We start from the raw sequence: 10,209 nt of genomic DNA on the forward strand, positions 1-10,209 counted from the left end.
CCGTAAAATAATGTAATCTCATGGAATTTTCTCACAATTACATGCAAATTACAGTACTAAACTGCTAACATCCTTTAGAGTTTTTTACTGTTGATTTTGCAGTTCTAAGCTATGGAAATTACTGCAAAGGCTAACAGTGTACATAAGGGCTCTGGGTGGAATAACAATCACTAGCCAGTTATCCTGAATAACATGTGAATAGTATAATTGACCTTAACCCAAATCTAACATTGATTATAATGTGCAGAACTGACAGCAGAAAACTGACTGAACATTCCACTCATACGCAATCTTGTGCTGTCACGTTGTACTAAATAACTCCTTTCATATATCTGTAACCATCTGAATATGGTAGAAGGAAAGACTTGAATAATGGGAAGTTTTGTTTTGCATCTTTGAAATGCTGTAAAAAGTTGTGTTACATTTATAGTTTTGGTATCTTTGAATGAATGATTGAATACTCCTGGAGTGCAGTTAGTTTTCCGTGAACTTCAATTGTCATTTTGAGTATCAAAGTACTAAAAGTATACACTGTTGCAGAGATGTAACTGTGAATTAGTGCTCTTGTTGCCTCCAAAATGTATAGTTCTATCAGTCACAACAGATGTGTGAGCTGTATACTGTTTTTTGTGTGTACAATATACGTGTGTGTGTGTGTGTGTGTGTGTCTGTGTGTTTGTTTATGCATGAGTGAGTCATGGTGACAGGGTTGCTCGTGAGGCAGGCGCTCTGGCACTATGACAGAATGAGGTCGCCACACTACAGAATGACACGCTCACCATGTCAGCCTCTCTTTCGCGTACACACACACCTCACCATGTCCCTGAATAAGTCAGCTTGGATAATAGTGATGCCTTTGGCTGTGAAACGTTGCCCGTCTCTCAAACATACACATAAACAAAGAAGAGAGAGTTTGCATAGGTGCACAAAACATTGATATGGTTACGCAGGAGTCCTAGCTGAGTCACGGTTTAGAAAGTCCTTTTTAGGTATTTTTGCTTCTTTAAAACTGTTACCACATTATGTGCCATGTCAGAAGAGTTTCTTCTCTGAAGAAAGGACAGTAAAGGAGAAGTCCCATTTCCCACGTTTGGTGTAGTGTGTTGCATCATGGGAATGATCAGAAGAGGCAGGATGAGTCTGAGATTATTCAGACTGCTTGGCTGTAACTACATCTATTGTATTACTCTTATTTAACACAGTCGTGCTCTACAGGTGGGCTGATAGTGGTGGTGGTGTGTCATTTCTGGAATGACTACAACGCATATTGGTCACAGTTAATTGAAAAGCAAAAGGGAGGGTGAATATGTGGGGGAGGGAGTAACGGCAACAGCCAGTGCTGGAAATAAAGCTGTAATTGTGTGAGCATCAAGCATACAGGAGGAACAGAACGGAGCTTACCTCGAGCACTAAATTAACAAAGGATAACCTTAAGGTGTTAGTGGTGTCTCAGGTATTAGTCATCGGTTATTTCAGCAGAAACCACCTCATTTCCATTTCAAGATAACTCTTTGTGGATATCAAAAAGAATTAAATAGAATAAATATAACAGTTTATTAGCGATGTAATCAACTTATAGATCAAAATGTATTCTAAAGTTTTGTCTCATCAAAGTTGCCACTTTTGGCTGTCATAACAGCTGAACACACCCTTGGCATTCTTCATACAACAGAAATCAAATAGTTTTTATAAAGTTCTTCCCATATCTGTTACAGAAGTTGCCATCCTTTTTGTGTTAAGTTGGGGTCGGCTTCATCCTCTGTGGCCCCTCTGCTTTGGGGTGTGCCACAGGGATCTATTCTTGGGCCATTATTGTTTTCACTGTACCTTTTGCCTCTTGGCGTGATTTTACAAAAACAAAGTGTCATTCCATTTATATGCAGATGACTTCCAGCTTTATTTACCTTTTAGTCATTCTGATAGTCTCCCAAGTCGACCTCTGCTTGACTGCCTTAGTGATGTTAAAGCATGGATGGCAAAAAACTTTTTAAATTTTTAATGATCGGAAGACGGAAGTGATCTTATTTGGCCCAAATCGTTTTTCTCACGCTCCAGATGTTGATCTTGCAGCTTTGACTTCCCATTTAAAGAGTTTGATCACAAATCTCGGAGTAAAAATTGATTCTGCACTTACCGTTGATAGTCACGTAAACAGGGTGGCAAAATCAGCATTCTATCACGTCAGATGTTTGATGAAGGTTAAGCCCTTTCTTTACAAGTGTGACTTGGAAAGCGTTATTCATGCCTTTATCACTTCACGCTTAGATTATTGCAATTCTCTTTTAATAAGGGTTGGGCAGGGCACTTTGTCACGCTTGCAACTAGTGCAAAATGCCGCGGCACGATTTTTAACTGGCAGAAGGAAATTCGACCACATCACTCCCTACATTGGCTTCCAATTGATTTTAGGATCCGTTTTAAAGTCCTTTTATTGGTGTTTAAATCTCTAAATGGTCTGGCACCTACTTATTTGTCTAACTTGTTGAAGCTCCATGTCCCCACTCGTTCCCTTTGGTCAGCTGAGCAGTTGCTGCTTTCGGTCCCAAAGTCACAGCTGAAACTTAGAGGAGACCGAGCGTTCTCTGTTGCAGCGCCGATGCTTTGGAATAACCATCCTCTCAATATTAGACAGGCTACATCAGTGCCAGTTATCATTAAGTCCTTATTAAAAACCAATTTTTATTCCCTGGCTTTTAACTCTGTGGATAACTGACATTTTATAAATTTTATTGCTATGTCTGATTTTGGCTATTTTATTACTATATTTATATTTGTATTGTACAGCACTTTGTGTTTTTAAAGTGCTATATAAATAAATGATGATGATTAATGTGTGGCACTTATAGATTGCTTTGCTTTCACTCTTCCATCCAGTTCATCCGAAACCAGCTCGATGGGGTTTAAGTCTGGAGACTGTGCCGACCACTCCATGTTTTCAAGCTTGCCATCTTGTTTTTTCTTTCCTGAGGTAGTTCTGGCATAGCTTGAACTTGTGTTTTGAGCCATTTTCTTGCTGTAGGATGAACCCCAGACCAACTAGTCACATACCAGAGGGTATTACATGGTGCTGCAGAATCCTATGGCAGCCGTTTTGGTTCAGGGTGCCTCTTGCTCTGTACAAGTCACCGATCCAGCAAAACAGCCCCAGACCATTACACTTCCTCATACAATTTTGACAGTTGAGGCCACAAACTGTACAACAACGCCGTACAAAGATCCTGCGTGATGAAGCGAAGATTTAAAATTTTGATTCATCAGTCCAAAATACCAGTCTTCAGTAGTTCAATGGTGGTGTTTCATGGCCCAGGCAAGCCTCTTTGTCTTATTCTGATGTCTTACCAATGACTTTCTTGCTGCAACTAGTCCTGTCAAACCTGTAGCTCAAAGTCTTCTCTGTTCACAGTTGAACCTGACACTTGCTCACTATGACCACTTTTAAGCTCTGCTTGAAGCAGTTTTCCTGTGAGCTGCCTATGACACAAGCTGTTAACTCTCAGAAACTTGTCCTCTGATTCAGTTGTGGCTTTGGGTCTTCCAGACCTCTTCCTGTCAGAGTTTGACCCAGTTTCTGAGTGCCTTTTGATGGTTAAGTCAACTGCACTCACTGACACCTTGACTTTCCTTGCAATTTCCCTGTAGGGAAGACATACATTTTTAAGTGTTATCATGGTCCGTCTCTCTTCCTGTTAGTTGCCTTTTTCTCGCCATTTTTGTATCAACACACTACTTTCTGCAGTACAATACTGTTCAACTGATGGTCACGAGGGTATGGTACCAGGGTGTGTTCCAACACTGCTTTCATGCAGACAGAGAGGGTTATAAGTAATGCAGAAAAGCTGGAACACCTGTAGTAATTAGTAGCAACAGCTTTCAAGACTTGATCAATCTCTATTGCTGCAGAACATCTTTAAATTGTTAACTCATTTTGTGTTCCCTGAAAAAGGCATTTTTTTGTGTAAGTCTGAAATGTACATTATTTATCAGTTTTGGGTGACCTTACCTTTTTTTTTTGGCAGTTCACCAATTACCTTTGTACCCTTTCAAGCTATTCATTGGACTTGAACGACTTGAATTACAATAAATAACTGAAAACATTTGGGTTTTCTTAAACTGGAAGTGTAATTTTAAACATAAGAATGACTTTTATTACTTGTGTAAAATTCTCTTCCAGTCAGTACCAGACTACCTTCACTCCACTGACAGTCATACATACATAGTGCCTCCACCACGTTTGACATATAATGTGGCATGTGTTGTATTATGAGATGTTTCTCTCCTACACATTTTCCTCTTCCTACTATTCTGATACAAATTGTTTAATCTATCCAAAGAATTATTATTATTATTCAGAACTTTGAAGGTGCTTAAGATACTTTCTGGTACAGTAGTGACCATTAAACCATCCCCTCTATTTCTTTTCATAAAGGGTCTCTTGGTATTGGAAATATGATACTTCTACCCCTTATGTTTTGTCTGACTTGTTAGAGCTGGTCAGTGTATTCATTGATTCAAGAATGAACCAACTTGTTGATTTAGCCACCACCAAAGGCTTTAGGTCTCCAAAAAACCATGGTGAGAGCCATTATCCACATATGGAAAAAGAGCACAAAGACTTGCCTCACATTTACCAAAAAACATCTGGATAATCTCCAAGACTTTTGGTAGAGTATTCTTTGAACTATCCATCCATTCGCTTCCGCTTATCCTTTTCAGGGTCGCGGGGGGGCGCTGGAGCCTATCCCAGCTGTCATAGGCCGAAAGGCGGGGTACACCCTGGACAGGTCGCCAGTCTGTCACAGGGCCAACACACAGAGACAGACAACCATTCACACTCACATTCACACCTAGTGACAATTTGGATTATCCAATTAACCTATCCCCACAAGCTGCATGTCTTTGGACGGTGGGAGGAAGCCAGAGTACCTGGAGGGAACCCACGCAAACACGGGGAGAACATGCAAACTCCACACAGAAAGACTCCGGCCTGATGTTGGAATTGAACTCAGGACCTTCTTGCTGTACGGCAACAGTGCTAACCACCATGCCACCGTGCTGCCTATTCTTTGGACTAACAAGAAAAAAACATCCTAAAAAAAAACATTATACCAGCAGTCAAACATAGTAGTGATAGTGTTCTTTTGGACCTGGAAGAATTGCCATAATTGATGGAACCATGAATTCCGCTCTTTATCAAAATATCCTGAAGGAAAAAGTCAAGCCATCAGTTCATGCTCTGAAGCTTGCACTCGGGTTATGTAAGAAGACACTGGCATGACCTTAAGCAAATTGTTCACTCTCAAAAACCCTCCAACATGGCCAAATTAAAATAACTTTGCAATGAAGTGATGTGATGTGAAACACTGATTGCCAGTTATCAAAAACATATTGCAGTTTCTCTAATGTAATGGATTTTTTTTTTTTTTATCATTTTTATTCAGTTAATGGGGTGACTAGATTCTTTGATGTGGCCTAGAAGCCACAACACAAAAACTGCACAAATTTAAAAGACAAAACAGCTCTTTGGCCTTAAATGAGAGGAGCTTTGATTTGATTTTACTGCAGTGTTTGCCAGTACTATTGCTGGCAACTTGCTGACAGAAGTACATTACTTTTCTGGCATCATAACCCGACTACTCTCTAAAAGTATCACAAGAAGCACTTCAAATTTATAGTTTTACAAAGTCGTAGTTTATCTTCTTGGAAGAGTGTTCCTGATTTATCATCAACTGTTCAAGTTTTGTTTGGACTTTGTTGCCCTTGCAGTGTTCTCTGGTCATTTTCTTTTGATTTTGTTATTGTGCTGTGCTGCTCTTTAGGCCTTTTGTAGTACTGTTATCAAAGGGGCTCAGAGATTGAACCGTGTTCTGCTGAATAAAATATTTAGCAGCTGATCTTCTGCAAATACTCAAGCAAAAGAGAGAGAAAGGAGAACTCTGCTCTTGTACTTCTGTTCGTATCTTATTTTCTCATTTGTGTGAGTGTGTGTGTGTGTATAGGTGTGTGTTTCTGTGTGGCAAAGTTTGAAGTTCCCTTTAGGTCGCTTCCTATCTCTCTTCTTGGCTTGCATAGCCCTGCAGAATGGAGTTGTGCCCTGATTATTTTTACTTGCAGCATCTCTGCACTTCTGCACACTGTCAGAGTAATGCATAGACCTTATCTTCCACAGATACCTCTCTGCATATGAACTTAGCCTTGGGCAGACTACAAAAGGATAACAGTACAGATTTGGGCACAGGGGAGAGAAATGGTAAGTGGAGAAGGAGGGAAGGAAGAAGGAAAGAAGAAGTGCAAAGGATTAGTTCACCTGAACAGCTGATAAGACCCAAAATGGCTGGAAAACTTTTGCTTATAATTTAATAACAACATTTGTTTCTCTTGTCTCTTGGGTTTTGCGTTTCATTATAGAGATAGGATAAAGTATTGAAAAGTAATGGGATGAATTTTAATGAAATGTTTGAGGATTTTTGTTTTTTAAAAATCTTTAATGCACCGATATAGAGGGCACAAAGAAACCCGGCCATGGGGGTGGGGAGGTTCACTGTACTCTTAGTATCTGTCCAAAGCTTATGTAAATGGAAAGGGCTGAGTCAAGAAGAGCATCCAATGTAAAATCTTGGCCAAATCAAATATTTGGATCATAACAAATGAGATTTCCATACCAGATAAGTTTGGGCCTGAGATAACAATGACCATCTCTCATGCTGTTCCCCAACAGAGTACAACTGTGCTGCTGTTGGCAAAGGCAACTGAAGAAAAAACTGATAAGACCTCTTAGGAAGCAGCAAAAGCCAAGCCAAAGTTTGGAGGTAATAGTAGTGACTTTAAATGTAGCGAGTATGGTTGGTAAAGGGAGAGAATTGGCTGATATGACGAACGGAAGCAGGTCAGATATATTTTGTGTGCAGGAGACCATGGAGAAGGGAAGCAAGGCCAGGAGCATTAGAGTTGAATTCAAGCTGTTCTACCGTTGATAGGAAAACACATGGAGTAGGGGTAATCTTGAAGAAGGAATGTGTAAATAGTGTTGTGGAGGTGAAGATAGTGTCAGACAAGACCATGAGTTTGAAGCTGGAAATCGAAGGTGTGATGTTGAATGTTCCCCACAGGTTGAATGTCAGAGGAGAAAGAATAAGTGATAGAGAGTGTGCCCAGGTGAGAGAGATTGATTGGACTTTAATGGTATCTAGGTCAAAGAAAGAAACAGAGATGATGAGGAGGTGTTGGGTAGGTATGGTGTCAAGGAGAGGAATGCAGAAGGACTGATGGTAATGGATTTTGAGAAAAGGATGGAAATGGCTGTAGTGAACATGTGTACCAAGAAGAAGGTGGAACATGTACATATAAGAGTGGAGGAAGGTCCAATTGGAAAGGAATGGGAGACGGCGAGGTCGAGTCGTAAGAATGTACTCAGGCAGCATCAGCTAGTCTGTAGGATGACGCTGGAAACCAAGAAGAGGAAGCAAGTGAAGGCAGAGCCAAGTATTACATGGATAAAGTTGAAGAAGGAAGATGGAATTCAGGTAGGAGTTGAGACAAATTCTGGTTGGTAGGGAAGTATTCTCAGATGACTTTGAAAATATAATTGTAGTGTGCTGACTAAAATGGCTGAACTTTGCTGGGGAAGGCGTACAATAAAAGTTAAGAGAGGAAATGTTTGACTGCATGAGTAATAGAGAAGTATGTGAGGGGTGCAGGACATGTATAAGGACAGCAAAATAGAGTTGAGGTGTGTGGTAGAACTGACAGATGGGTTTGAGATGGGTGTTCAACTATATCAGAGATCAGCTCTGCCCCCTCTTGTTTGTAATGGTGATAGACAGGTTGACAAATGGGGTCAGGCAGGAGAATCCATGGATATGATGTTTGCAGATGACATTGTGATCTGTAGTATTGTGGGAAGCAAGTGGAAGAGAGTCTGGAGAGGTAGAGGTATGTTCTAGAGAGAGGAAGAGGAATCAAAGTCAGTAGAAAGTTTCATTTGCACACAGAATACATTTGTGTAAATGAAGTTAAAAAAATCAGTTTGGACATATTAAAACGGATGGAGGACAAGGAGCACGTGATCATGGTTAGAGGCTATTCTAATGTGTTTGTAAATTAAAAGTATAAAAATATTGATAAATCACTGATTTGTCCAAACCTTCCTATGCACAGATTTGTGCATATGCACTGTTAGAAAATGAGGCCTGGTGACTATCAACTGGAAAGAGAGCCTAGACTACACAGAAACAATTCATAGTACAAAAACAGCAGTGTCTTTATCTCATTCCAAAACACTAGTGTCCACGGACAAATTCCAACAACCCCACATAACTGAGTTCACTGAATCCCTCAAAAGGGGGTGGGTGGGAGTTTGCATATTATTTTTTATGGTATGAATTCTATATTCATTCACACTATCATAGCACCTCAGGTAAAAATATTCTGTGATTTATGCACAACAGTGCATTCATGTGAACCGTACCTTTCTTGTTGTCTCTCTGAGGCACAGAGTGCCCATTCACACACAGACACACACATACTGCCAGGGATAATCACAGTTCTCTGTGCCAGCTCTTGCCCTGGGATATGGCTGCTACACTCCTCAGATTTTTTAGATAATTGAACAAATTATGTGTGCCTTAATGTCATGTTCTGGGGTAAGTGTGGCTCCTAGCATTAAATACTTGCCCCTTTGTCTATTATTAATTGTGAAACTTGTTGTTATTCAATGTTGTTTTGCTGTGAAGGCATCATTAGTCACAAAATAGATCTCCTGTAGGCTACACTTGCTACCAGTCAGCCAGTTGGCAACAGCAGAAAAACACCAGTAAGAATGAATGTAGGGAGGGTGTATGGTAAACATGTCTGTGCTAGAGACAACGTGCACAGCAGCTGATGTGAAAGTGGCTTTTGAAAATAATGATTTCCCAAATAGAATTGCTTTCAAGATTGGCGCCAAACAGAGGTTTAAAAAAATAAACCTCAATGAATTAAGCACTTGATGTGCAGCAACTGATTTTCACAGCTGTTACCATTTTAACATCTACCAGTTAACGTTAAAGAAAGTACATCTTAAAGTAATGGAAATGCCATGTATTTTCCTTTTTGGATATTCACATATAACAATAGGTATAACAAATTAAAAATTGGAGTCAAGTTAAACTGTGACTGTAGTGTAGTGTAGTGCCAAAATTGTGTATTAGTCTATCAAGTAGATGTTCAGTTAAAAGAAGCAGGCAGGGGCTCAAGCTTTAAACCATGTCTGACTTACTGATAGTTCTTTATAAGAAATCCAGAGAATTACAAAAGTCATTAAGCCTTATCATGGCTCAAACATTTGTGTAAAACTGCATCTGATCCAACTGGGCCTGTGAGCATATCATTTAGCGCTGCAGTTAATCGACTCTGATATTCACAGGCATGTTACATATTGATTGACTGATTTATTGATCATTTATTTTGAGCATATGTTTACATATATACACGATAGAGCATGTAGGAAGGAAAATATTGTCTTCTGGTACAACAGGTGCTCGAAAAGGAGTGGGAAGAAGTAATACTTATATACACATATTCACATATTCATAGATCAGTCATGTAGTCAGGCAGCTTCTTCCTGAGTAATATGTTTTCTAACAATGATAACTTATCACATTGGACATATTTATATTGAAAACATCTCTTGTAGCTTAATGCTGCCCTCATCCCTGTACAGCAGGTACATTGATTTAAATTTTGGGAGATTTCACGTTGCTTGTGCTTAGACCCTAACCCATTCCACAATTTAACCCCACACGCAGACACACAGAAATTTTTCCAAGTAGTTCTCACCATGTGCACTTTAATATTCAAATTGTAGCCCCCATCTCTCTCGCTGAAAATGACTACGTAATTGCCCATATGAAAAAGATCTATATAAATCTTACAAAGTTTGTATCTGTCTTGTGTGAAACTTGTATGAAAAGCATACAAGAGTGAAAACAGATATAAGATCCCTTGAAAAATTATATAAATGAAACTTGTATGTTTTGGATACTTACTAAAACAATATATGAAAGTAATGAGAAAGTGGCCACTTTCACGAGTAAATCATATAAGCCTTATGTGATTAACTATATGAAGCAAGCCAAATCTTATGCAAGTCTTTTATAAGTTTTTTCTATTTCTTTTCCATATTGGTGACCCGATAGCTTGCAAACAACTTTTTGAAATGCACCTTTTCTACTT

The sequence above is a fragment of the Haplochromis burtoni genome, unplaced genomic scaffold (genome assembly GCF_018398535.1).
Source record: "Haplochromis burtoni strain Fernald_Lab_line unplaced genomic scaffold, NCSU_Asbu1 Contig_1028, whole genome shotgun sequence".
Classification (NCBI taxonomy): Eukaryota; Metazoa; Chordata; class Actinopteri; order Cichliformes; family Cichlidae; genus Haplochromis; species Haplochromis burtoni.